This window comes from Sus scrofa, chromosome 3, assembly GCF_054392235.1.
Source record: "Sus scrofa isolate SSC_HxYL_T2T_F1_AM1 chromosome 3, Sscrofa_HxYL_maternal_Yorkshire_Landrace_v2.0, whole genome shotgun sequence".
Taxonomy (NCBI): domain Eukaryota; kingdom Metazoa; phylum Chordata; class Mammalia; order Artiodactyla; family Suidae; genus Sus; species Sus scrofa.
The window spans coordinates 72,345,854-72,368,071 of NC_139385.1; the positions used below are offsets into that span (position 1 = coordinate 72,345,854).

The 22,218-nt window shown below is 41.5% G+C and overlaps 2 long non-coding RNA genes across 4 annotated transcripts in view; one reads left to right on the top strand and one right to left on the bottom strand.

Annotated features, from left to right (window-relative positions):
- The window catches only part of LOC146404708 (uncharacterized), a 618,617-nt gene that overhangs the window by 501,214 nt on the left and 95,185 nt on the right, over positions 1-22,218 (bottom strand). The gene's annotated exons all lie outside the window — the stretch shown is intronic.
- LOC146404711 (uncharacterized) overlaps positions 1-22,218 on the top strand; it is an 89,679-nt gene that overhangs the window by 1,706 nt on the left and 65,755 nt on the right. For both annotated transcript variants that reach the window (XR_014841564.1, XR_014841563.1), the window contains exon 2: positions 6,511-6,580. This is a non-coding gene — a long non-coding RNA (uncharacterized LOC146404711). The remainder of the gene's footprint in view (positions 1-6,510; positions 6,581-22,218) is intronic.

The following is a 22,218-nucleotide window of genomic DNA, read 5'->3' on the forward strand; positions in this document are numbered from 1 at the left end:
CCAGGTGCATAGCAAATATCCAGCCAGTGGCTGGTAAAAATAAAAGCAAATGCAAACTCTCTGAACTCTACATGGCCAGGCTTAAGGTTTTTGACAGTAGGAACCATTTCATTGGTGTTTCTCTCTCCAGTCCCAGAAGGAAAGGCCAGTGACCTGTCTGTGCTACCTCACAGCATCCCTGGGGGTGGTTGACTGGGCCACATGCAGGTACCCAAGCCAAACACGTCCGATCAGAGCTCTGTATTTTTCAGACTGGAGTTAGAAGAGCCATGAGCTGAGAGGATGGGAAACAGAGAACTTATATCTGTCACTGACTGAGACACAGGGGGTGGCTTGGGTACCACTGGACACAGCATTATGGGGACAGAGCTGGAGAGAAGGATGCGCCATGGCACACTGGTGTGCCTGAGACATCAAAGAACTAGTGAAAAATGACACCGTTCGGTATCAGAAGGGGCTGTGTTAATCACATGAAGGGGAGACACCTTGATAGCCTGTCTGACATAGTCAGGGATGTTTGCAAGGGGCCAGGACCTTGAGATTTCAATTGTAGAATACTGAAGGACCCGTTGCACATTATTAGCCAGTGCTAAGCAACCCCACTTTCACAACCAGCAAAAAAATCTATTGAGAAAAAAGGATTAGATTTTTACCAGCTGTGCTCATTATAAACTATACCATTATAGTGGATCTTAATCGTCATTAATAAAATATTACCATTTTACTAAAACTTTAATAACATATCAATAAAGGGCTATTGTGCATTATTTATTCATACTTGTACATAATCTCATGCTTCTCTGATATAATTAATGAATCCAGTCTTCATTCAAACTCTTAAGGGAGCTATAATAGCTGCCTATATCTAATTTCAATTTTAGCAAAGTATAAGTAGACATGCAAAAATCTGTGCCAATGACTTGTTGATGGCCATGGAACAAGCAAAATGAAAAGAAAATTGTCTCTTTTGACTATAAAAGGCACATTTGCTTTTTCTCATGGGGAAGTTAGAGGTGAATAAGATGAGAACAATATCTAAATTGATTACAGTGCTTGCTGTTGTAACATATTTCTTTTTTTGTTATAAAACATTTTTAGCAATGTTTTGTAGTTTCCTTTTTCTATTTTTAAATTAACTCATCTTTCATTGAAGTATAGTTGATGCATAACATTATGTAAGTTACAGATAGTATAGTGATTCACAATGTTTAAATCTTAGACTCTACTTATAGTTACTATAAAATATTGACTATATCCCCTGTGTTGTACATAATTTCATGTAACATATTTCTAAGTTGTGCTCTTCAGGTTGATTTATAGATATTGATTATTGGCATCTCTCAATTTTATTCCTCTTAAGAGATTTTACTCTTCTCATTTCCAATTTTTCTTTTCTTCCTTCATCCTTCTCTGTCTTGGTAATGTTGCATTTCATTTTGGGGAAATAGTCTATTTTATTTTTTTTTCTTCATTGTTATTATTTCTTCTCTTCATTCTTAGAATTCTTTATTATTATTATTATTTTCTTTTTACAGCTGCACCTGGAAGCTCCCAGGCTAATGGTTGAATTGGAGCTGCAGCTGCTGGCCTAGTAGCTGCACAACAATTCAGGATCCAAGCTGCATCTGTGACCTATGCTGCAGCTTGAGGCAATGCTGGATCCTTAACCCACTGGGCAAGGCTGGGGATCGAACCTGCATCCTATCTATATACAACACTATATCATGTTCTTAGCTCTTTGAGCCACAATAGGAACTCCACGTTGTTAGAATTCTTAGACACAGTTCAGCCCCTTTTTAAAAAATGTCTTAAAATGTATACCCTTCACAGGAGTTCCCTTTTTGGCTCAGCGGTTAACGAACCCGACTAGGATCCATAAAGATGAGGGTTTGATCCCTGGCCTCACTTGGTGGGTTAAGGATCTGGCATTGCCGTGAGCTGTGGTGTAGGTTGCAGATGTGGCTCAGATCCCGTGTTTCTGTGACTGGAATGGGCCGGCAGCTGTAGCTCTGATTTGATCCCTAGCCTCGGAACTTCCAAATGCCGTAGGTGCAGCCCTAAAAAAGCAAAAAAAAAAGAAAAATATGCCCTTCACAATTGACTGGATATAGTTCCCTGTGCTATACAGCAGGACCTCATTGCTTATCCACTAACGCCAAACTCCCAGCCCATCCCACTCTCTTCCCCTCCCACTTGGCAACCACAAGTCTGTTCTATCTGTGAGTGTGTTTCTATTCCTGTTCTGTAGTTAGGTTCACTTGTGTGTCATATTTTAGGCAGAACATTGTAAATCAACTATAATAAAAAAAAAAGAGAGAGAAAAATGTATACCCTTTATCTCAAAAAGCATCAATAACTTTGAATAAGAAAATGAAAACACAAAAAATATAATTCTTATATTTTAATTTTAGCTTTAATTTATAACAACTATTTCAGATATTCAAAAGATACACATAGTAATATAATAAATACTAGGATACTTGATTCCCACCTTAAGAAGTAAAAGATATTCAACACACTTGAAGCCTTTGTGTAAGCTTCCTCAAATGCATGCCCCCTGCTCCCACCCCACATAAGCATTACCCTGCATTTATCGTTTATTATTCCCATGAATGTCTTTTTGCTTTAGTTTACATATTTAAGTTGCCTTGAATAATATATACTGTTGTGTGACTTTTTTGCAATTTTATATAAATCGTATCATTCTCCATGAGTTTCACAACTTGTTTTTTTACTCAAAATGCATCTTTATGATTTTTACCCATGTTGAGTCATGTAACTACAGTTCATTTTTACAGTCATATGTTATTCTAAAATACCTCAATTTATTATAATTCTCCTGATGATGAGAATTTACAATCCAATTGTTCCAACATTTTTGCCATGTTACATGTTATTACAACAGATGCAATAAAGTTGCTTACTTTTTTTTTTTTTTTTTTTGGTACCACAAAGAAGCTCTTTTTCTTTCTTTCTTTCTTTTTTTTTGTCTTTTAAGGGCCATACCTGCGGCGTATGGAAGTTCCCAGGCAAGGGGTCAAACTGGAGCTGCAGCTGCCAGCCTATACCACAGCTACAGCAACATGGGATCCTTAACGCACTGAGCGGGGCCACAGATCTAACTTGCATCCTTATGGATAGTAGTCGGGTTCATTACTGCTGAGCCACAACAGACACTCTGGAAGCTCTTTGTTTGAACTGAGTTGTGTGTCTCCAAAACTTGTTAAATTGAAATTTTAACCCCCAGTACTGTAGCATGTGATTATATTTGGAGAAAGGGCCTTGAAGAAGTAATTTAAAATGAAGCTGTTTGGGTGGGGACTAATCCAATCTGGCTGGTGTCCTCATAAGAAAAGGAGGTTGGGAAACACAGAGACACAAGGTGTGCCCTGAGGGATGACCATGTGAAGAGGTAGCAAGAGGGTGACCATCTATAAGCCAAGAGAAATCTTAGAAGGACCCCATGGCACCCGGACCTTGGACTTCCAGCTTCTAGAACTGGGAGTATACACATTTCTATTATAGCATAGAGACCCCCACCTAGTATTCTGTGATAATCTATGTGGGAAAAGAATCTGAAAGAGAATGGATACGTGTCTATGTAGGACTGAATCACTTTGTTGTACAGCATAATTTATCACAAACTTGCAAATTAACTCTACTTCAATAAAACATAAAAAAAAAAAAAAAGCCCCTCAAGTCTGTGGTGTTTTGTTATGGCAACCAGTGCAGACTGACACACTCTCTTAGGAGTAAAACTGCTGAGGGAGGGATGTCTTCATGCACCAAAGCCTCAGCCCCCTCCAAAATAGCTAAGATTCCCACCACCGGACATTTTCTGGAATCAGATCTTCACCAGCCTGAAAGTAGTGCTGACATGCTATCTCATCATGATTCTAGTTGGCAAAAATCTAATTGATTTTTAATGAGGTTGAACATCTTATGTTTATTAGCCATTTATGCTTTCTGTTTTTCTGTAAATGCCTTATGTTTGGTCCATTTTTATGTTGGGTTGACTTTTTCAACAATTAAGTGCAGTGTTCTATTAATATCACTAGTTTGCATTTAAAATTTTGCACCCCAATGGTTTTTTTTTAGGGCCGCAGGTGCTGCATATGGAAGTTCTCAGGCTAGGGGTTGAATCGGAGCTTCAGCCACAGCAGCATAGGATCCAAGCCTTGTCTGCAAACCTACACTACAGCTCACAGGAATGCTGGACCCTTAACCCACTGAGTGGGACAGGGGATCAAACCTGTGTCCTCATGGATACTAGTCAGATTTGTTTCCACTGAGCCACAATGGGAATACCAAATCCTTTTTTTTTTAAAACAGAAAAATTAAGAAAACCTTGTGTCTTCACCCTCACCTGCCCATGATCTTAAGAGTACTCTTTGATTCTTTTTCTCTTCCCAAGAGATGGCTCTTCTTCTCCTAATGGTATATAAATGACTTAGGATAAACTCCTTTAACAGCCAAGTGTGTTAGCCTAGTACCTCTCAAACATTAGCAGTAGTAATTTAGATCTGTGGTTCTCAATGTGCATTCCCCAGAGTACCAGCATCAACTTCACCCAGGAACTTGTCAGAGATGCAGCTTCTTGGGCCCTTCTCAGACTTACTGCCTTTACCTAAGGGTGCAGCACCTAATGTCTTAACAAGCTCTCCGTAGGATTCTGACATATGCCAAAACTTGGAAACCACTGCTTTTAACTTTGGCTAAAGGTCTAAAAGGAATAATATCTCCCTTGCCCATTTATTCCCCCATTTATGCTTATGTTAAAGATGTTTAAACAGCACGGACTTGTTTATAAATAGTCATACAACAGTGACAGAGCAAGATGTGACCAGGTGACAGAGTAGTCAGAGGGCCAGCCTAGAACATGCCTTAGGAAGAGAGTCTGAGACCAGAAGTGATCTTGCTGTCACATCTTGCCTCCACCATCTTCTCCTTGTGTGACCTTGAATTTGTTACTCAGCCTCTCTGTAGCATCTGTAATGTTAAAATCACCTAGTACTTGGAGTTCCTATTGTGGATCGGCAGGTTAAGAACTCAGCTGGTATCCATGAGGATGCAGGTTCCATCCCTGGCCTTGGTCAGTGGGTTAAGGATCTGGTGTTGTTACAAGGTGCGGCATAGGTCACAGATGTGGCTCGGATCCCATGTTGCTGTGACTGTGGTGCAGGCTGGCAGCTGCAGCTCTGATTAGACCCCCTTAGCCTGGGAACTTCCATATGCAGCAGATGTGGCCCTAAAAAGAAAAAAAAAAACAAAAATCAGATGGTACCTACCTTATTGGGTGGGTTGTGGTAAGCAATGAATGAGTCATATTGATAAATGCTTAGAATACTATCTGACAAAGAATGAATGATCTGAAAGTCGTTGTTAATAAAACAAATGCAATTGAATCAGAAGATTTCTTGATCTGGGATGGACCCTGTGAAAGGGACACAAAACAGTTGGGTTGTCACACTCCTTGATGAGAGGCCTTTGCTCCTGCCTGTGTGGCCACTGTCTGTGTATCAGGACAGGTGCTGAGGAGAGAACTGGGTTGCCAGTGAAGGCGGAGTACAGGACACCTGTATTTATTAAAACAGGATTCACATCTGTGCTGTTTGGAATCCTGGGGAAGGAAACACTAAGAAATGTTGTCATTGGAGTTCTCCTGTGGGGCAGTGGTTTAGGGATCTGGGGCATTGTCCCTGCAGTGGCTCTGGTCATTGCTGAGGTGTGGGAAAATTTCCACATGCCTAGGGTGCAGCCAGGAAAAAAGAAGGAAGGAAGGAAGGAAGAAAGAAAGAAAGAAATGCCATTATCCTTCACCAGGACATAGCAGGTGTGTGAGATCCCTGGACCATAATTTGCGCAAATCTTAGGTTTTAGAGTTTCATATGTACTGCTTTCTTTGAAAAAAAAAAATCAATTCAACATGATCTAGGCACTCACATTCATTCCTGGTGGTTTTTGGTATATTCTCCGTCACTTGGCAAATCTGAAGTAGTTTAACCCTGCTTTCAGCTTTCTCTAACCTTGCTTCATCAATCCCACTCTGCTCAGGCACATCTGCCTTCTTTGGGACATGGCAGGTTGTTCATTCCCCCCATGTAAATGACTTGTTTATTACAGTAGGGGTCCCTGGTCTTTGCAAACAGCTTACAGATATCCTTGAATAGAGCTCAGAAAGGGCTTCATGAATAATAATGCCCAAGTAAAACTGAGATGAGCTTGGACGTTGCCTCTTTGAAATTCATACATCATCCTAAGTGCCGTCATTTAAACAGCAAATGTAGAAGGCTTCCTGGGCAGTCAGAGTCTGAAATATGCTTTCTTTACAGAACTTATCATTTTAGCACAAAACAAACAAACAGCAGAAAGGGAAGGAGGGAGTAGGTGACTCTGGGTCTGTGTTTTACTTGAGCATAAAATCTGTTTTTCTGATTGTACTGAGACTTTTCACAGTCCCTGGCTTTAACTTTCAAATTTGCATTTCTCTCTTTATTAAATATGCCTCAGCTTCCTGACTCCTAGATGGCGAATTTATGGGAAAGGCACAAGACCAAGGATGAAGAGATAGACAGCCAAAGTAAGTTAACACTTAGTTCCACTTGCCTTGGGAGACAAAAGAGATTTATGTCGATGTATCTGTAGCCTGGACCTCAGCTTCTGTCTAGATCACAGGTTCTTAAACTTGGCTGGGCATTGGAATCACTTGGAAACTGTTGTGTCCTGGACACTGTGATTTTTCAAAGATGCTCTGGTGTTTCTAACGTGCGGGAAAGTTCGAGAACCACTGATGCTCATTGTGTCAACCATGTGGATATGGAAATGGCCGGCCATTCAAGGAGTTGAGTCAGATGACCTAACCAAAGTCCACCTGGACATGGTGGGGGGTGTCTCCTAAGTGAGAACCCATCCTGAGGGAGGAAGGAGTCAGGTACACCCAGGTCCTCCTTTCACTCTGTCCCCTGCCTGGTGTCATGGTTGCGAGTCTCAGACCTCAAGAGAGAGAAGACTGTGGGCCGAAATGGAGTGTTTTTCCATTAAAAGCTCTGCAAAGCAAAGTTCCCAGTAAAACTGGTAACAGACTGTGATGTCACGACGTCATGGGAGGTGGCCTCTTCTGCTTTGTCACACAGTGTGTAGCAAAGCAGGCCTCTTGCAGGCTGGAGGGCAGCAGTGTAAGTGGCCCAATGAGCCATTGTGACTTCTGGGGCAGACAGCAGGGCCCTGTGCAACAGCATTGGTGCCGGGTGAGGCCTGAACCATGGGTTCTGCAGAAGCAGGACTGCATCTGGCAGAAATGCTGGGAGGACAGCAGGTTTGCCTGAGGGCCAAGGTCATGTACATTGACAGGTAACAAGATAAAATTTGCCTGGACTCCAGGAGTGTATCTACCAGCAGGTGAGGCCTATTGACTCAGGGCCTAGTTTATCTATATAACTAAGGATACAAGGATATAACTGTACTGTTATAGATAGAAGATCAGAATACTACTCTTCTGACCACTTTGGTTTAGCTCCATATTGGTTTAGACTTCATGGTAGGCCCTTTGTCTGAACTGAGGAAATAGCTACATAACATGGTTTTGACCATTGCTATGGAATGGCTGTTAGAGGAGTTATTCATTAAATCATTCACTGGCCATCCAAAGGCTCCATGGGATAAATTCCTTTTGGAATTAAATTCAAGAGTGAAACTCTCTTGAATAACTGGTATACTTCCGTTTATGACAAGATGAGAACTGTTCAACCCATTATGTTGCCTGCCCTCCTCTCTTCCCCAGTCATCAAGAATCTCAAAATCAATTACAGGGCTTATTTATAATGAATATAACCTCTGGGGTTCACAGCATTACTGGTAATGTGACTCCTTCTTATTACAGCTTTGCTGTGGTTTAATCAGTTTTTCTATGTGTTTCTTTTGTTTTCAAATAGTCCAAAATATTTTTTAAAAAAAGAAACAAAGGAAAAACATAAAAATCTCAATTTAATAGAATTCTATTTTTATCAGGTGTTTTTTCACAGCTTTATTGTGGTATACTAAGCAATAAATTGTATGTATTTAAAGTGTTAACATTTGGTAAGTCTTAACATAATACATACACCTGAAACCATGAAACCATCACCATGATTAAGATAATGAACATATTTATCATGTTACTTTGTAATCCTTTCCTCTTATCCCTCCTCCCTGTACTCAATATCCTGTAATAACCTAGAATGGAAAAGAATCTGAAAAATAATATATATATGTAAATATATATATTTATATATAAATATAAAACTGAATCACTTTGCTGTATACCTGGAACTAACACAGCATTATAAATCAACTACACCTCAATATTATTTATTTATTTTTGTCTTTTTCTAGGGCCACGCCCGCTGCATATGGAGGTTCCCAGGCTAGGGGTCGAATCGGAACTGTGGCCACCAGCCGATGCCACAGCCACAGAACCGCCAGATCCGAGCTGCGTCTGTGACCTACACCACAGCTCACCGCAGCGCCAGATCCTTAACCCATTGAGCGAGGTCAGGGATTGAACCCACAACCCCATGGTTCCTAATTGGACTCACTTCTGCTGCGCCACGATGGGAACTCCTCCTATACCTCAATTTAAAAAAAAAGGCACACAAAAAAATTTCAGCCATTCTAATAGATGTGAAGTGATACTATATTTTGGTTTGCATTTCCCTAATGACTAATGACGCAGAACATCTTTTCATCTGTTTATTTGCATATCTTTGGTGAGATGCCTGTTCAAATCTTTTGCCAGTCTTTTAGAAAACTGAGCTGTTTTCTTATTGTCGTGTGTTGAAAATTCTTTATATATTCTTGGATAGGAGTCCTTTATTCACTATGTGATTTAAAAATATTTTCCCACAATCTGTGGCTCGTCAATTCATAGAATTTGATTCTCGCGTTTACCATTTAAGCTCCCCCGGTGCAGTTGTGGCCTGTGAAACCCTGTGGGGTGATGTTCAGAATTACAACTCAGAGACTGTGTAGCATCCTCTGGCTGCATCCTCCGACCTTCCCCCATGCCCCCGCCCCCGCGCCCTAACCGCCCCCCGCCCCCATCACTACGGACTGCAGTTGTGTTCATGGAACGTCCTGGGCTGCTCTATCTGCCCTCAAATTGGTCTTCCTCTCAGAAGCGTCCACCTCCTGGAGCCTCTCCCTGCCACACAGCCCTAAGATTCACCTAGTCATTAAACGGATCCCCACCTGCTAAAATAGCAGTTGTTATCCTTTAATGAGCTTGACATACAAGGTACTTCTGAAAAGTATCTCCTCTTTTTCTCCAGAGACTAAAACCTGTCTCTTCTGGGGAGAAGGAGAATCCAACAGTCTAACTATTTCTTGTATTTAGGTTGAATTAAGTAATTAAGTGAAATGACTCCTTTTGTTTTTGTTTGTTTTGTTGTGTTTTTTTTTTGTTTGTTTGTTTTTTGTTTTTTTGGGCCCCCACAAGTCAAATATGATGGATTTGTTCCTTGGGGCTGCTGCAACAAAGCACCACAAATTGTCTGGCTTAAAAATCCAGAAAATTATTGTCTCACAGTCCCGGAGATCAAGGGGTCAGCAGGGCTGGTGCCTTCTGAGGGCTGTGAGGCGAAATCTGTTCCAGGCCATTCCCCTAGCTTGTGGGGGTTTTCCTGGAAATCTCAGGCTTTTAGAGGCACCCTGATCTCTGCATTTATCCTCATGGGGTGATCTCCCTGTGTGTGTCTCTGTGTCCAAATTTCCCCCTTTTAATTCGGACACATGTGTGACTTAGGTCCCACTCTAATGATCTCATCTTAACTAATTATAGTATGGTGAGCCTATTTCTAAATAAGGTTACATTTTGACATACAGGGTGTTAGAAGTTCAACAGATCAATTGTGAGGGGACATAATTCAACCCATAACAATAGGCAAGTTCATTTAGTTCAACCTAACAAAAACTTTCATTCAATCTGTAGCTCCCAACTTCCTCACACCTCCTGCATTGGATTAGTCCCTCCAGTTCCTATCCTTTTTCAAATTGGGGTCAAATTGGCTTCATTTCCTTCATTTTTGCACCCCTTCCTTCCACAGGGACTTAGAGCCGACTCATCTTCTCTGGGTTTGCCAGGTCATCTGACATTCATTGGCCCACCTGCTGTCTGTCTTCATATACAGTGGTCTGTGGCTAGAGTTATCACCTAGGTCATTAGAAAGCTTTTATCTGTGTCTCTTCTCTAGCTGGTGATTAGGGTCATTTTGAGAATGCAGGAACGTCTTTACTTTGTCATTTAGTAACTGTTCTCTAGCTGGTGATTAGGGTCATTTTGAGAATGCAGGAACGTCTTTACTTTGTCATTTAGTAACTGGGTATCTCCACTGTCACTGCTCATAACACAACCCAGTGGAGAGATGTCCTCATTCCTTCTTAATTATAGACAGTTCGGATTTTTTTTTTCTCCAAGATGTTCTCTTCTGGGTGATTAGGAGAGTTCCTAAGAAAGGCAGAGTCTGTTCTACATGCTGGTGATGCCTTGCAGCTTTGGGGAGCTGTCCAGCTCTGCACACCCTTCTCTGGTCCTCCACAGGCTGTGCTCACTCACTACCCACGGCATCCTGTGGCCTCTGGACTAACTCCCTTCTGGTGTGGTTTTCTTTGTCTCAATTGCTTACCAAAAGGTCAGCACATCCTCTCCTGTTAATTCTCCTCAGTAATGGTGGTGATTTGGATGAAAAGTTGAAAGCAGAGTGAAAATAGTGTGTACTTGGAAAAATTATAATGGCTGTTCACAGAGCCCAATATCCCAGAACAATGTCAGGATACTTGTCCCATGTTTTCAAAACTGTGAGATGGGAGGTGAAGCAGATGGTGGAGAAAGGAGGGAGGGACTGGCTTGGTCCTTGAAGAAGCCAGTGCTTCTTCAAGGACCAAGTGCTGGAGGAAGGTGGGGAAGGTGGGGAAGGCCTGGAGCTTGTGGACTTGGTCCAAGCAGAGTAGACTCAAATTATTTGATAAGTAAGGTCTATTTTTTATTTGATAAATAGTAACTCTTCTCTAAAGGCCTAGCTAAAATTTATATATCTTCATACACACACACATAGACACATTTCTTCATATATATAAATAAATTATCTGGTTGCTGGAAGATGTGGATCTGGTATGCTTCCATTGTGTGTTGTGGCACAGCAGAAACGAACCTGACTAGTATCCATGAGGATGCGGTTTGATCCCCGGCCTCTCTCAGTGGGTTAAGGATTTGGCATTGCCATGAGCTATGGTGTAGGTCACAGACGTGACTGGATCCTGACTTGCTGTGTCTGTGGCATAGGCCAGCAGCTGCAGCTTTGACTTGACCCCTAGCCTGGGAACTTCCCTATGCCTCAGGTACAGCCCTAAAAAACAAAAACAAACAAAAAACAAAGATAATAAGAACTGTGAATGAAAGATCGTCTCTACTGTTTTACCTACCTATAATCTAGTTTGGGGACAGGTGGTAGTGAATGGGGATGGGGTCAAATGGAGAACTTGGTAGAAAGACTTACGTATGGAAATAGCCAGTCTCCCAGACTCAGACAGGAACACTAGGTGGCAGCATAAGTGGGCCTCTTAAAACATCCCGTCCTAGTGTCTGGAAGGATAAGAGCAGACAAGATGGAAGGAGATATCTTTTAAATCTAATTCCCATGTGCATTTGAGGTGATTTCCCAGGATCACATCCATGTCCACATAAAGAAATTTGGGTATGCAGCCCAAGGGTCAGGTTCTTAGGTGATGCTCAATTCTTTCTGTTATCTTTGTCCTTAGCAACTGTCTGCATGCAAAGCTTTCTCTTCTGCTGGTCATGCCAAAAGCTTTAAACATTCCACAGATTCATTGTTCTGGATTCTATCAAAGTCTACTCTAAAATGCCAATGTTTCTGAAAGGACGAAGAGCAGGAGAGAACTCAAAAGACAGATTTACTTGATTTCTTCCATACGCTTGAAGTGCAAGAAAAAAAAAAAACATTAAAAAAGGGAAGCTCTTTATTCTGCTTCTTTTATTTACCTCCTGTTTGTGCTTATTACCTTTTCTATTAAATCATACTGAACTTGTATATACTCAATTAATACTTCTTTTTAACTCCCGCAATCTGGCTTCTGATCTCTCCTTTCCACAGTATGGAAACAAATCTCCTTGGCAATCACCCCAAATTTCCTTCTCTGTAAGATTAGCAACCTATTTTATCTTCATCTCTTACCCTTGTCCACCTGTATCAGGCTTCTGACAGTGCCTATCAGTCCTAACTGAAATCCCACAGTCCTGTGCTCGTTCTTTCTAACTTGTACATTCCTTGTTTGATCCAATCACCTTTTTTCCCCTGAATAACTTGAATAACCCTTTATCTCATTTTATTTTATTTTATTTTATTTTATTTTATTTTATTTTATTTTATTTTATTTTATTTTATTGTATTGTATTGTCTTTTGAGGGCCACACCCACGGCACACAGAGGTTCCCAGGCTAAGGGGTTTAATCAGAGCTGTAGCCGCCAGCCTACACCACAGCCACAGCAACCCTGGATCCGAGCCGCATCTGTGACCTATACCACAGCTCACACAATGCTGGATCCTCAACCCACTGAGTGAGGCCAGGGATTGAACCCGCATCCTCATGGATGCTAGTCGGGTTCGTTAACCACTGAGCCACGACGGGAACTCCCTCATTCTATTTTATTTTGAGAAATGATCACTACTTGAAACCATACTTTATTTTTCCTTTCTGTCTGACATCAGTTATCCTTCTTCAGCTTTTCTATCTCTTTGGGTATTACTTCTATAAGAGGCACCCTGGGAGGTTAGAAGGAGAAATAATCCAGCTCTTCTGTATTTCTATCTGAAAAGTGAATAGCACTTGGATCAAATCTTTTTGGTCTTTGAAGAGTCACTTGAGGGCCTCTTTGCATGTTTTCCCTATTAACAGAGAGGAGTAAATCTGATCCCATATTGCATCTATTCCTTGTGCTCTAACCCTTGTGTTCTGTTGCTTGTGCTCACTCCTGCTGGCTCTGCACCTTTGTAAAAGAATGTTGTTTATAGCCTGAAATATACATGATAGCCCTTTCTCAAGGCTCTGACCTTTAAAGGTATAACATTTTCAGTTCATATGAGATAAAATGTTGCAGAACAGAAAATACCATTTGTCTTGTTGGAGGTTTATAGAAACATTGTGACCAGAACTACCTGGACAGCTGTAAGAACAAAAGATTCCTACACCAAGAAGTTTGCAACAACCAACCCTGCCCCTCCCTTTTGAGTATAAAAGAAGCCCGAATTCTAACTCATATAAGATGGTTCTTTGGGACACTAGTCCATCATCTTCTGTCTGTTGGCTTTCTGAATAAAGTTAGCTATTCCTTGCCCCAACAAATCCTCTCTCCATTTATTGGCTTGTCATGTGGTGATTAGTACCAGCTTGGGCTTGGTGACACTATTACTGGTAGTGGTTCTGGGGGGTGACAGAGAAAACACCAAGAGTGTGGGAGGAGAAATAGACTATGTGGGAATGAATGAAGGTGCCGAAAGTATCTTTTCTCATTGAGCCTGAGTCAGACCAAAGCCTGTGGAGGAAAATATTTTAAATTGAATAAAGATTGAATCTTGTAAGGTGGAATCAAGAAGTTATTGCAATAGGGTAGGTGAATGACAGCAGGTGAGAAATGAGAAGGAGGACTAGATTTAGGCTATAGAGGAGATAAGAAATGGCTGATTCTGGATCTACCTGGAAGGTAGAGCAAATATAATTTGCAGTTGGATTGGATGTAGTGGTTAAGGGAAAGAGAGGAGTCAAAAATTATCCTCTGTTTGGGAATCTGAGTGATTTGGCAAATGTGGATGCCATTTACCAATGGGGATGGGGAGGAGCAGATTTGGGAGTAAATCAAAACTTGGTTTCATTTTTTAAAATTTTAATATTTTAGGCCACACCCACAGAAATTCCTGGGCCAGGTATCAAATCTGAGCTGCAGCTGTGACCAGAGTGCTGCAGAGAAAACACTGGATCCTCAACAGTGGGAACTCCAAAACTTGGTTTTAGATGCGGTATTTGAACTATCTTTTGCACAAGCTAGGGGATGTAGAAGAATTCTTTTTTCCCCTGTCTGGAAGGGTTCCCACATTCTGTAGATTTAAAATCTTTCTCTTGGTGTGAATTTTCTGATGTATAAAAAGCTCTATAAACTGGATGAAATGAGTGGTGGTGAAAGTTGGTTGGCAAGGCTTCCCACATCCATCACGTGCACAGGATTTTTCCTGTATTAATTTCTTAGTCAAAGGTGGCAAATGATTTCGTGTTGCCTGCCAAACTTAAAAAAAAGAAAGTCCTCATTACCGATTTCACTTGCCATGGGTGGAAAAATAAGTCAATATGATTCACTATAAAATATTTAATGAGTTTTTTTTTTTCATCACTGATTCTGACAAAATAATACAAAGTTCTTATCAATATTGATGATATCATTTTAACTTTGTTTTGCTATATAAAGCCATTCTTTTCTTTCAGGAGCAAAGTTATTTCTGACTGGATATGATTTGTAGTAGAGAAAAGATATCAAGGAAAATTAGTTATTAGAAAAATACTCAAGTAAAGAATTATATTCTTTAAAAGTCATGAAAAGTATTAGGCTATAACTTTGGAATGTGCAAATATTACAACCTCAACTTCCAGATAAAACAGCAAGTATCCGTAGTGATGTTACTCTATGGCAGATAGGTAACATCCTGGGTTAGTTCAAACTTTGGTCTTTAACTACATTTTAACTCAGCTTAAATTCTTGAATGTATGTAAAATTATTTTGGTTTTTGCTTTCAAATCTTGAAAACATAGAACTTATGGATTTAAAAATAAATTCAACATTTAAGAATGTTTAGTCTCTGAAATTGACAAATATTTATTAAGCATGTACTGTATGTCAGACCCTGGGTTAAATGCTGAGTACAAGCAGGTGATGGGAACCATCAAGGCCAAGCCTTTGTGGAGATGACATGATTGTTTAGAGTTCAAATATAAGGGTAAAAAGCAAATTTCTACGTATAATCTGAACTGCTTATAAATGTTCATAATTTCTTTGTTTCTATATTTTAATATTGGGAAATAACTTATGTTCATGTATATTTTTCTTGCTCATAGGCCTATAATTTCAAATGTCTTTTTGCAGGAAATAGTATGCAATGAATTGATTCAAAGCATATAATACATGACAAATGATCTCAGGAACATACCAGTCAGCAATCCACAATTATTTCAATCATGTATATCTTCCCTCTCCTTTTTTTTAATGACCAAATTTTTTAATTTAACTAGACGTTTAGTATAATTTTAAAACAATCAAATGAAGTTCTTTTTAGTTTCTGGTAATAGAATTTTAGGGTGGCAATAAAATCATTCAAGAAGCCAGTATTAAAATGTTTACAAATCTCAGAGTTCCCGTCGTGGCGCAGTGGTTAACGAATCTGACTAGGAACCATGAGGTTGTGGGTTTGATCCCTGGGCTTGCTCAGTGGGTTAGAGATCCGGCGTTACCGTGAGCTGTGGTGTAGGTTGCAGATGCAGCTCAGATCCTGCGTTGCTGTGGCTCTGGCGTAGGCCAGTGGCTACAGCTCCGATTAGGCTCCTAGCCTGGGAACCTCCACGCGCCATGGGTGTAGCCCTAGAAAAGGCAAAAAGGCAAAAATTGAATGACAGCACCCAAACCAAATGGAAAGTCTTGGAGTTGGTTAAGCTGGGATTTAAGAGTTTTTTGTAATGAAACAGTAGAACAGCACACATGATAAGTTAGATAACTACACAGAATCAGATTTCCAAATAAATTAAGCATTCAGCTATGCATTTTATCACTAGGATTATGCTTAGGCAAGGTGTACAGCATGGACTCGTGTGTTACAGAACATCGCAGGGATGCTGTCAGATATCATTAGAGTCCTAGGCTTGTCATCAGATTCATTACACCGTCTTATCATACGCTCCACAGAAAAACTAAGTCATCTCTAAGTTCATCTCTGAGTTCATTGTAATTAAACAGGACTGGAATTCCAAGTTAGTAAAAATCCCATTCTTTAAAAATTCATTTTCTTCTAAAAAATTAATTGGAATGTCAAATGAGATTATTAAAGTACAGTATTAATTTAAAAATCTCTCCTGTGATAATATTAGCCAAAGGGTTTCTAATGTGTATGTGTACATCTACAGCTACACACACTCATATTCTTACCTGATGTACTGCAAGATCTATGTGCTTCTGTAGCCTTATTTTTCTTCCTCCTCAGGATGCATCTCTGATGATGAATAAGAAATGTATTCTGGGGAAATTTTCTGGAACTGTTTCTCTGGGCTTCAGGCTGCTACAACCTGGGCTGTATTGTTTGCTTAGAACATATAATTGGTTCTTTAGAATGAATGAATGAATTACTCATTTGAGGATAAAGGCCAGGCTACAACTTCCATGGGTGGTGTTGGCTTAAAGCTCAGGAATTAGATACCACACTTGGAGTCTGAAGCCCTCATTAGGAATTCCAGGTCTGATACTACCTCAATATGTGAAACCCAAGCTTCCCCAAACCTTACTAACTTTTTTTTGGTCTTTTTTTTGGGGGGGAGGGGGCTGCATCCACAGCATATGGAAGTTCCCAGACTAGGGGACGAATTGGAACTACAGTTGCTGGCCTACACCACAGCCACAGCAGCATGGGATCTGAGCTGCATCTGCGACCTATACCACAGCTCATGACAACACCAGAACCTTAACCCACTTAAGGCCGGAGATTGAACACGCATCTTCATGGATCCTAGTCGGATTTGTTACCGCTGAGCCACAACGGGAACTCCCAAACCTTACTAACTTTTGAGGATAAAATAAGATCCTATCAGTGAGTGGTCCAGCTTTTCTGTATCCTTCCCTACATAATAAAGGACCTCATAACCCTAAAAGAAATCCCTCCCTTCCTTGAGGGTGTCGCATATGTTTATTCAGCAATGGTAGTCGGTGCTCTTCCTTTAGTAAGCCCCTCCACATAGACCCATGGATTCCTGTAGGACCCCATGAACTCAGTGGACTTTCCCACCTTGGTTATCTGTAACTGTTTTGTTTGTTACATGAAATTCTCTGAATTCAATGGCTTTTCATATCAGCAGGAATCTCTCATGGCAGATGCTTTATACTTAACACAGTAATGAGTCTCTGGCGAAGCTCAGCCAAATGCAATGCCAAGCTCCATTTTCCTTTACAGTTGTGGTTGAGGCCAGTGTGGCTGCACCAGCCAGCAGCAGCAGGGACAGTCATTCACCACTGCATGCCTGGCACCAAACAGTAAGGTAAAAGACATTCAGAAACCTCTACTGTGGGTAGAGCCATGTGTGTCTGTCTAATTTCTGTCTGCGATCCCACCATGCAAAATTTGTGGCCAGACTGTTGTGCTAGAGTCTGATGGCTTGCCTCACACTTTGGATAAGAAGGGTTGTTAAATGTGATCTCAGTAAATACATGTCCCTTATTATTTTAATTCTATTTTTTTTTAAATGGAGGTTCCCAGGCTAGGGGTTGAATTGGAGCTACAGCTGCCACAGCCACAGCAATGCCAGATCTGAGCCTCATCTGTGACCTACACCATGGCTCACAGCAATGCTGGATCCTTAACCTACTGAGCGGGGCCAGGGATTGAACCTGAATCCTCATGGATACTAATCAGGTTCATTAACTACTGAGCCATGATGGGAACTCCTATTTTAATTCTAAATAAGCACTCAGGCTGAGGTTAAACTGCTCATGACATCTAGGCCAAGGCAGAATGGCCGATTTTGCCTCAGCCTCCTACAACTCTCTGTGCTTCTCCACCTCAGGAGGACCAGGTTCCAGAGGGTAAAGTGCAGGTGTGGGTTGGTCTGTGCAGAGTGAGTTTTGCTTGTGTTCTTTCCAAGCTGAGGTTTTAGAGTCCAAGGCTGTCTGTTGTCTTAGGCAGTGTCCTGAAGGCCTGTCACCAACCCCTGCATACTGACTACTACCTTGCCTGGGATTTTTCCTTAGGGTCAGTGACTGTCAATCCTGGCTGCATGTAACAGTTGTCTGGGGAATTTAAAAAATGCTTGTGTCCCAGCCTTAAATGTTAGTGTTTACTTAGTCTGGGGTGGGGCTCAATATCTGTAGTTTTATCAAGTGCACAGGGAACTCTCATCTAATGTTAGAGTTGGAAAGTAGCCCGGAGACACAGATTGTGAACCCAGATTGCATATTAGAATTACCTGGAATGCGAGAGTTTCCATCATGGCTCAGCAGTAACAAACCAGACTCACATCCATGAGGATGCAGGTTCAATCCCTGCCCTTGCTCGATGGGTTAAGGATCTGGTGATGCTGTGAGCTGTGGTGTAGGTTGAAGATGCGACTTGGGTCTGGTGTTGCTGTGGCTGTGGTATAGGCTGGCAATTGTAGCTCGAATTCAACCCCTAGTCTGGGAACTTCCATATGCTGTGGGTGCAGCCTCCCCCCCCCAAAAAAAATTACCTGGGATATGTTAAACATCACCTCACCTTGTCTTTATTTTATTTTTTTTCTTTTCCTTTTCCAGGGCCACACCTGTGGCATGTGGAGGTTCCCAGGCTAGTGGTCTAATCAGAGCTGTTGCTGCTGGCCTAGGCCAGAGCCACAGCAACACGGGATCTGAGCCACATCTGCAACTGCAGCACAGTTCACGGCAAGGCCAGATCCTTAACCCACTGAGCAAGGCCAGGGATCGAACCCGCAACCTCATGGTTCTTGGACAGATTCATTGACCACTGAGCCACGATGGGGAACTCCAAACATCACCTCACCTTCAGGAATCTTCATGTAATTAATATTGGGTGTGGTCTTTTTTCCCCTTTAAGCACCCATGTTATGCTTTATTTATTTCTTTCTTTTAGAATTGGTGTCTTCCAATGTTTATGACAGTTCCTAGTGGATTGCATTATTTCATTGTACAGCCAGTGTTGAGAACAACTGCTCCAGAGCTTACAGACTTAGAGGTAGTCATGTCTGTAAGGGTCAGGGACCCTCACACCTGCCTCATTTGAGTATACTCTTCCCTTTTCATGAGCCCCATCGGAGACTGCTTCATTAGCTAGACTGAAAAACAGGAATGTGCCCTGCATATTGACTACTGCCTTAGCTTGAGCACCTGGCCAACATTGCTCCCTGACAGATCTGATTGGGATTCTATATAAAGCATGTCAGGTGGCTGCACACCACGGCAGGTGTGGGGTCATTATGGATGCTTAATTTAAGGGGATCATTATAGATTCAGGAATTAAACTTGGCCACTTCTCATGTTCAGGGTAACCCAGAACTCACTGCATCACATACTCTCTAGCCAGCCAGAGTGTTTTATTTCATTTCATTTTTTTTTCAAGTTTCTTGCATTTTTATGTCAAGTAAAAGAGTTTGATCCATACATTCAGTGAGTCAGTCAACTGACATTTGTGAACATGCCAACTGTGAGTCATATCCAGGAATAAAATTATATCTACCATCTATCTATCAATCATCTATCTATCTATCTATCTATCTATCTATACTAGGATATGAAATATGATATGATATGTAACCCTATGCCTGCCTTCATGGAGTTTATAGTCCAAGTGGAAGGACAGACATGAAAACAAACAAGAGCACTAAAGTGTTCCAGGAGTTATAATGGAGACAAATATCATTAATAGAGGAAAAGACTGGAGTCTGGGGTAATAAGGGGCTCAGAATGGCTTCCTGACTTGAGCTGTATCTTAAAAACTGAGTGAATAAGGGGACTGGAGTGAGAGGAGTCATGGGGAGAAAGGACAGTCCAGACATGAAGAACAGGTAGTTCAAAGACCCAGGAGCATGAAACAGCATGGTGGCTTGGACACGCTGGTAAGTGGGTGTGTTAGAGGTCATTGGTGTTAGAGGTCATTGGGCTTGGTGAGAAATGAGGTTGGAGAGGCAAGCAGAGGCCAGGTCATGGAGTATCCTGTGCTCTGTGCTGAGCAGTTTGGATTATATTCTCTTGGCAATGCAGAGTCTCTGGAGTCCGAGTGTTGCAAAAGCAGTCTTGCTAAGTGCTTGGCATCTTATAATCTCTGAGCTTGACCAAGGGCTGAAGGTCACTGAGGGACTCTGTGGTCAAGGAGTTTTCTATCCATTTCTGTGGGAATTTGAATTCTTCATCTATATTGAGGTATGGGGGGAATGGGTTGATGGAAGTGGTCGCTTTGTCAAAAGGAACCAGCATATGTTAGGCACTTATATCATGGCTACAGCACCTTGGTTCCTTAACAATGGAAATGGTATTCCAGGGTTGATAAATGGTACCACCAGGAGGATCTTTTAAATGATGTGGCAGGCGTATCTCTAGTTCCTGAGATTTAGTGGGACTCTTATGTGGACTGGGATGAAAAACAACAAACAGGGAGTTCCAATTGCGGCGGAGCAGAAACGAATCCAACTATTATCCTTGAGGAGACAGGTTCGATCCCTGGTCTCGCTCAGTGGGTTAAGGACCTGGCATTGCTGTGTATGTTGCAGATGTGGCTCTGATCCTGTGTTGTTGTGGCTGTGGTGTAGGATTAGCAGCTGCAGTTCTGATTTGACCCCTAGCCAGAGAATTTCCATATGCCACAGGTTTGGCCCTAAAAAAGCAAAAAACCCCAAGCAAACAGACAATGTAGTATATAAATTCCAGGCTCTCAGAGTTTCCATTGTGGCTCAGTGGGTTAAGAACCCAAGATAGTGTCCATTAGCATTAGGATGCAGGTTTGATCCCCAGCCTCATTCAGTGGATAAGGGTTTGGCATTGCCGCAAACTATAGCACAGGTAGCATATGAGGCTTGGATTCAGAGTTGCCATGACTGTGGTGTAGACCACAGCTGCAGCTCCAATTCAGCCCTTAGCCCGAAAACTTCCATATGCTGCATGTACCACTGTAGAAAGGAAAAAAAAAAAAAAAAAAAAAAAGAAAAGAAAAAAGAATTCTAGGCTATGCCCCCAAATAAAAGTAATGTTAAGATTCCCAAGGAATAATATGGATATAGTCAAAACGGCCCTCCTGCAGCTCCCAGCTTGGCCAGATACTAGCTCTGGGGGTAATGTGTTATTATCTTCTGCTTTAAAAACTAGCACTCCTCCCCCTCCTTCCAAAGAAATGTCTTATATTTCTCTGCAGAACTTCATTTCCTTTTGGATCAGACATCCACTTGTTCAAAAAGTCCTTGTCTCAGGAAGCACCTCCAACTTATGCCCAGTTATTACCATTCACTTTGGATATATTAACCTCTAGGACATATCCCTGTCTAGAGTCACAGCAGGTTCTATGCAGAACACCTGGACCCCAAGAATTTATTATTCTATGACAACCAGAAAAAAGATCAGAAATTTTGAGAAGAATTAGAGACCTAACATGCTCTGACCCAACCAACCTGTGTGTGCAATGCTGCATTAGAATTTACAGAGCCCTGGAGGCCGGTGTCTTTGTCCTGGCCACACTTTCTGACAAGCCTTACCATCCACCATGAGCAAAGTAAGAGGCAGCTGACTATGAAACATGAATGCATTTTTTTTTTCCCCCCAGTGGCCAGAAATTCTTGGGCTAGGGGTTGAATCTGCACTGCAGCTGAGGTCTACACCACAGCCACATCAAAAGCAGATCCGAGCAGCTCTGCAACCTATGCTGCAGCTTGCTGTAACACCGGATCCTTAACCCACTGAGAGAGGCCAGGGATTGAACCTGAATCCTCATGGAGACTATGTTGAGTTCTTAATCCACTGATGCACAATGGAAACTGCTGGAACACATCTTTGTTCACACTGTTCCCAATGCTGCTCCCACAGCTGCTTCTGTGACTAGCTTAGCTCCCAAGGTCCAAGAACAGCATGAATCCATCTGTATCCTTTGACAGTAAAAAATCAGTAAATGCACTTGCTGCGTAGCTGAATATTGCTTGGCTTGAGAAATTGTGAGAACAGAAACCACCATTGATAACATGATATTATCAATCAAAGGTTTTCAAGCCCCAGGAAAGTGGTTGGAAAACTTGAAAGGAGGGATGGAAATAGTGATGAGGTAAGGGCAGAGTGCTCCTAAAATATCTGGCAAACAAAGAAAAAGTTAACTGAATGAATAGTGGTTACATGGGGAAAAATCACCTGACCTTTGTCTCACAAAACTTCACTTCTTGGCTTTTGTCTTTCTCAGCAG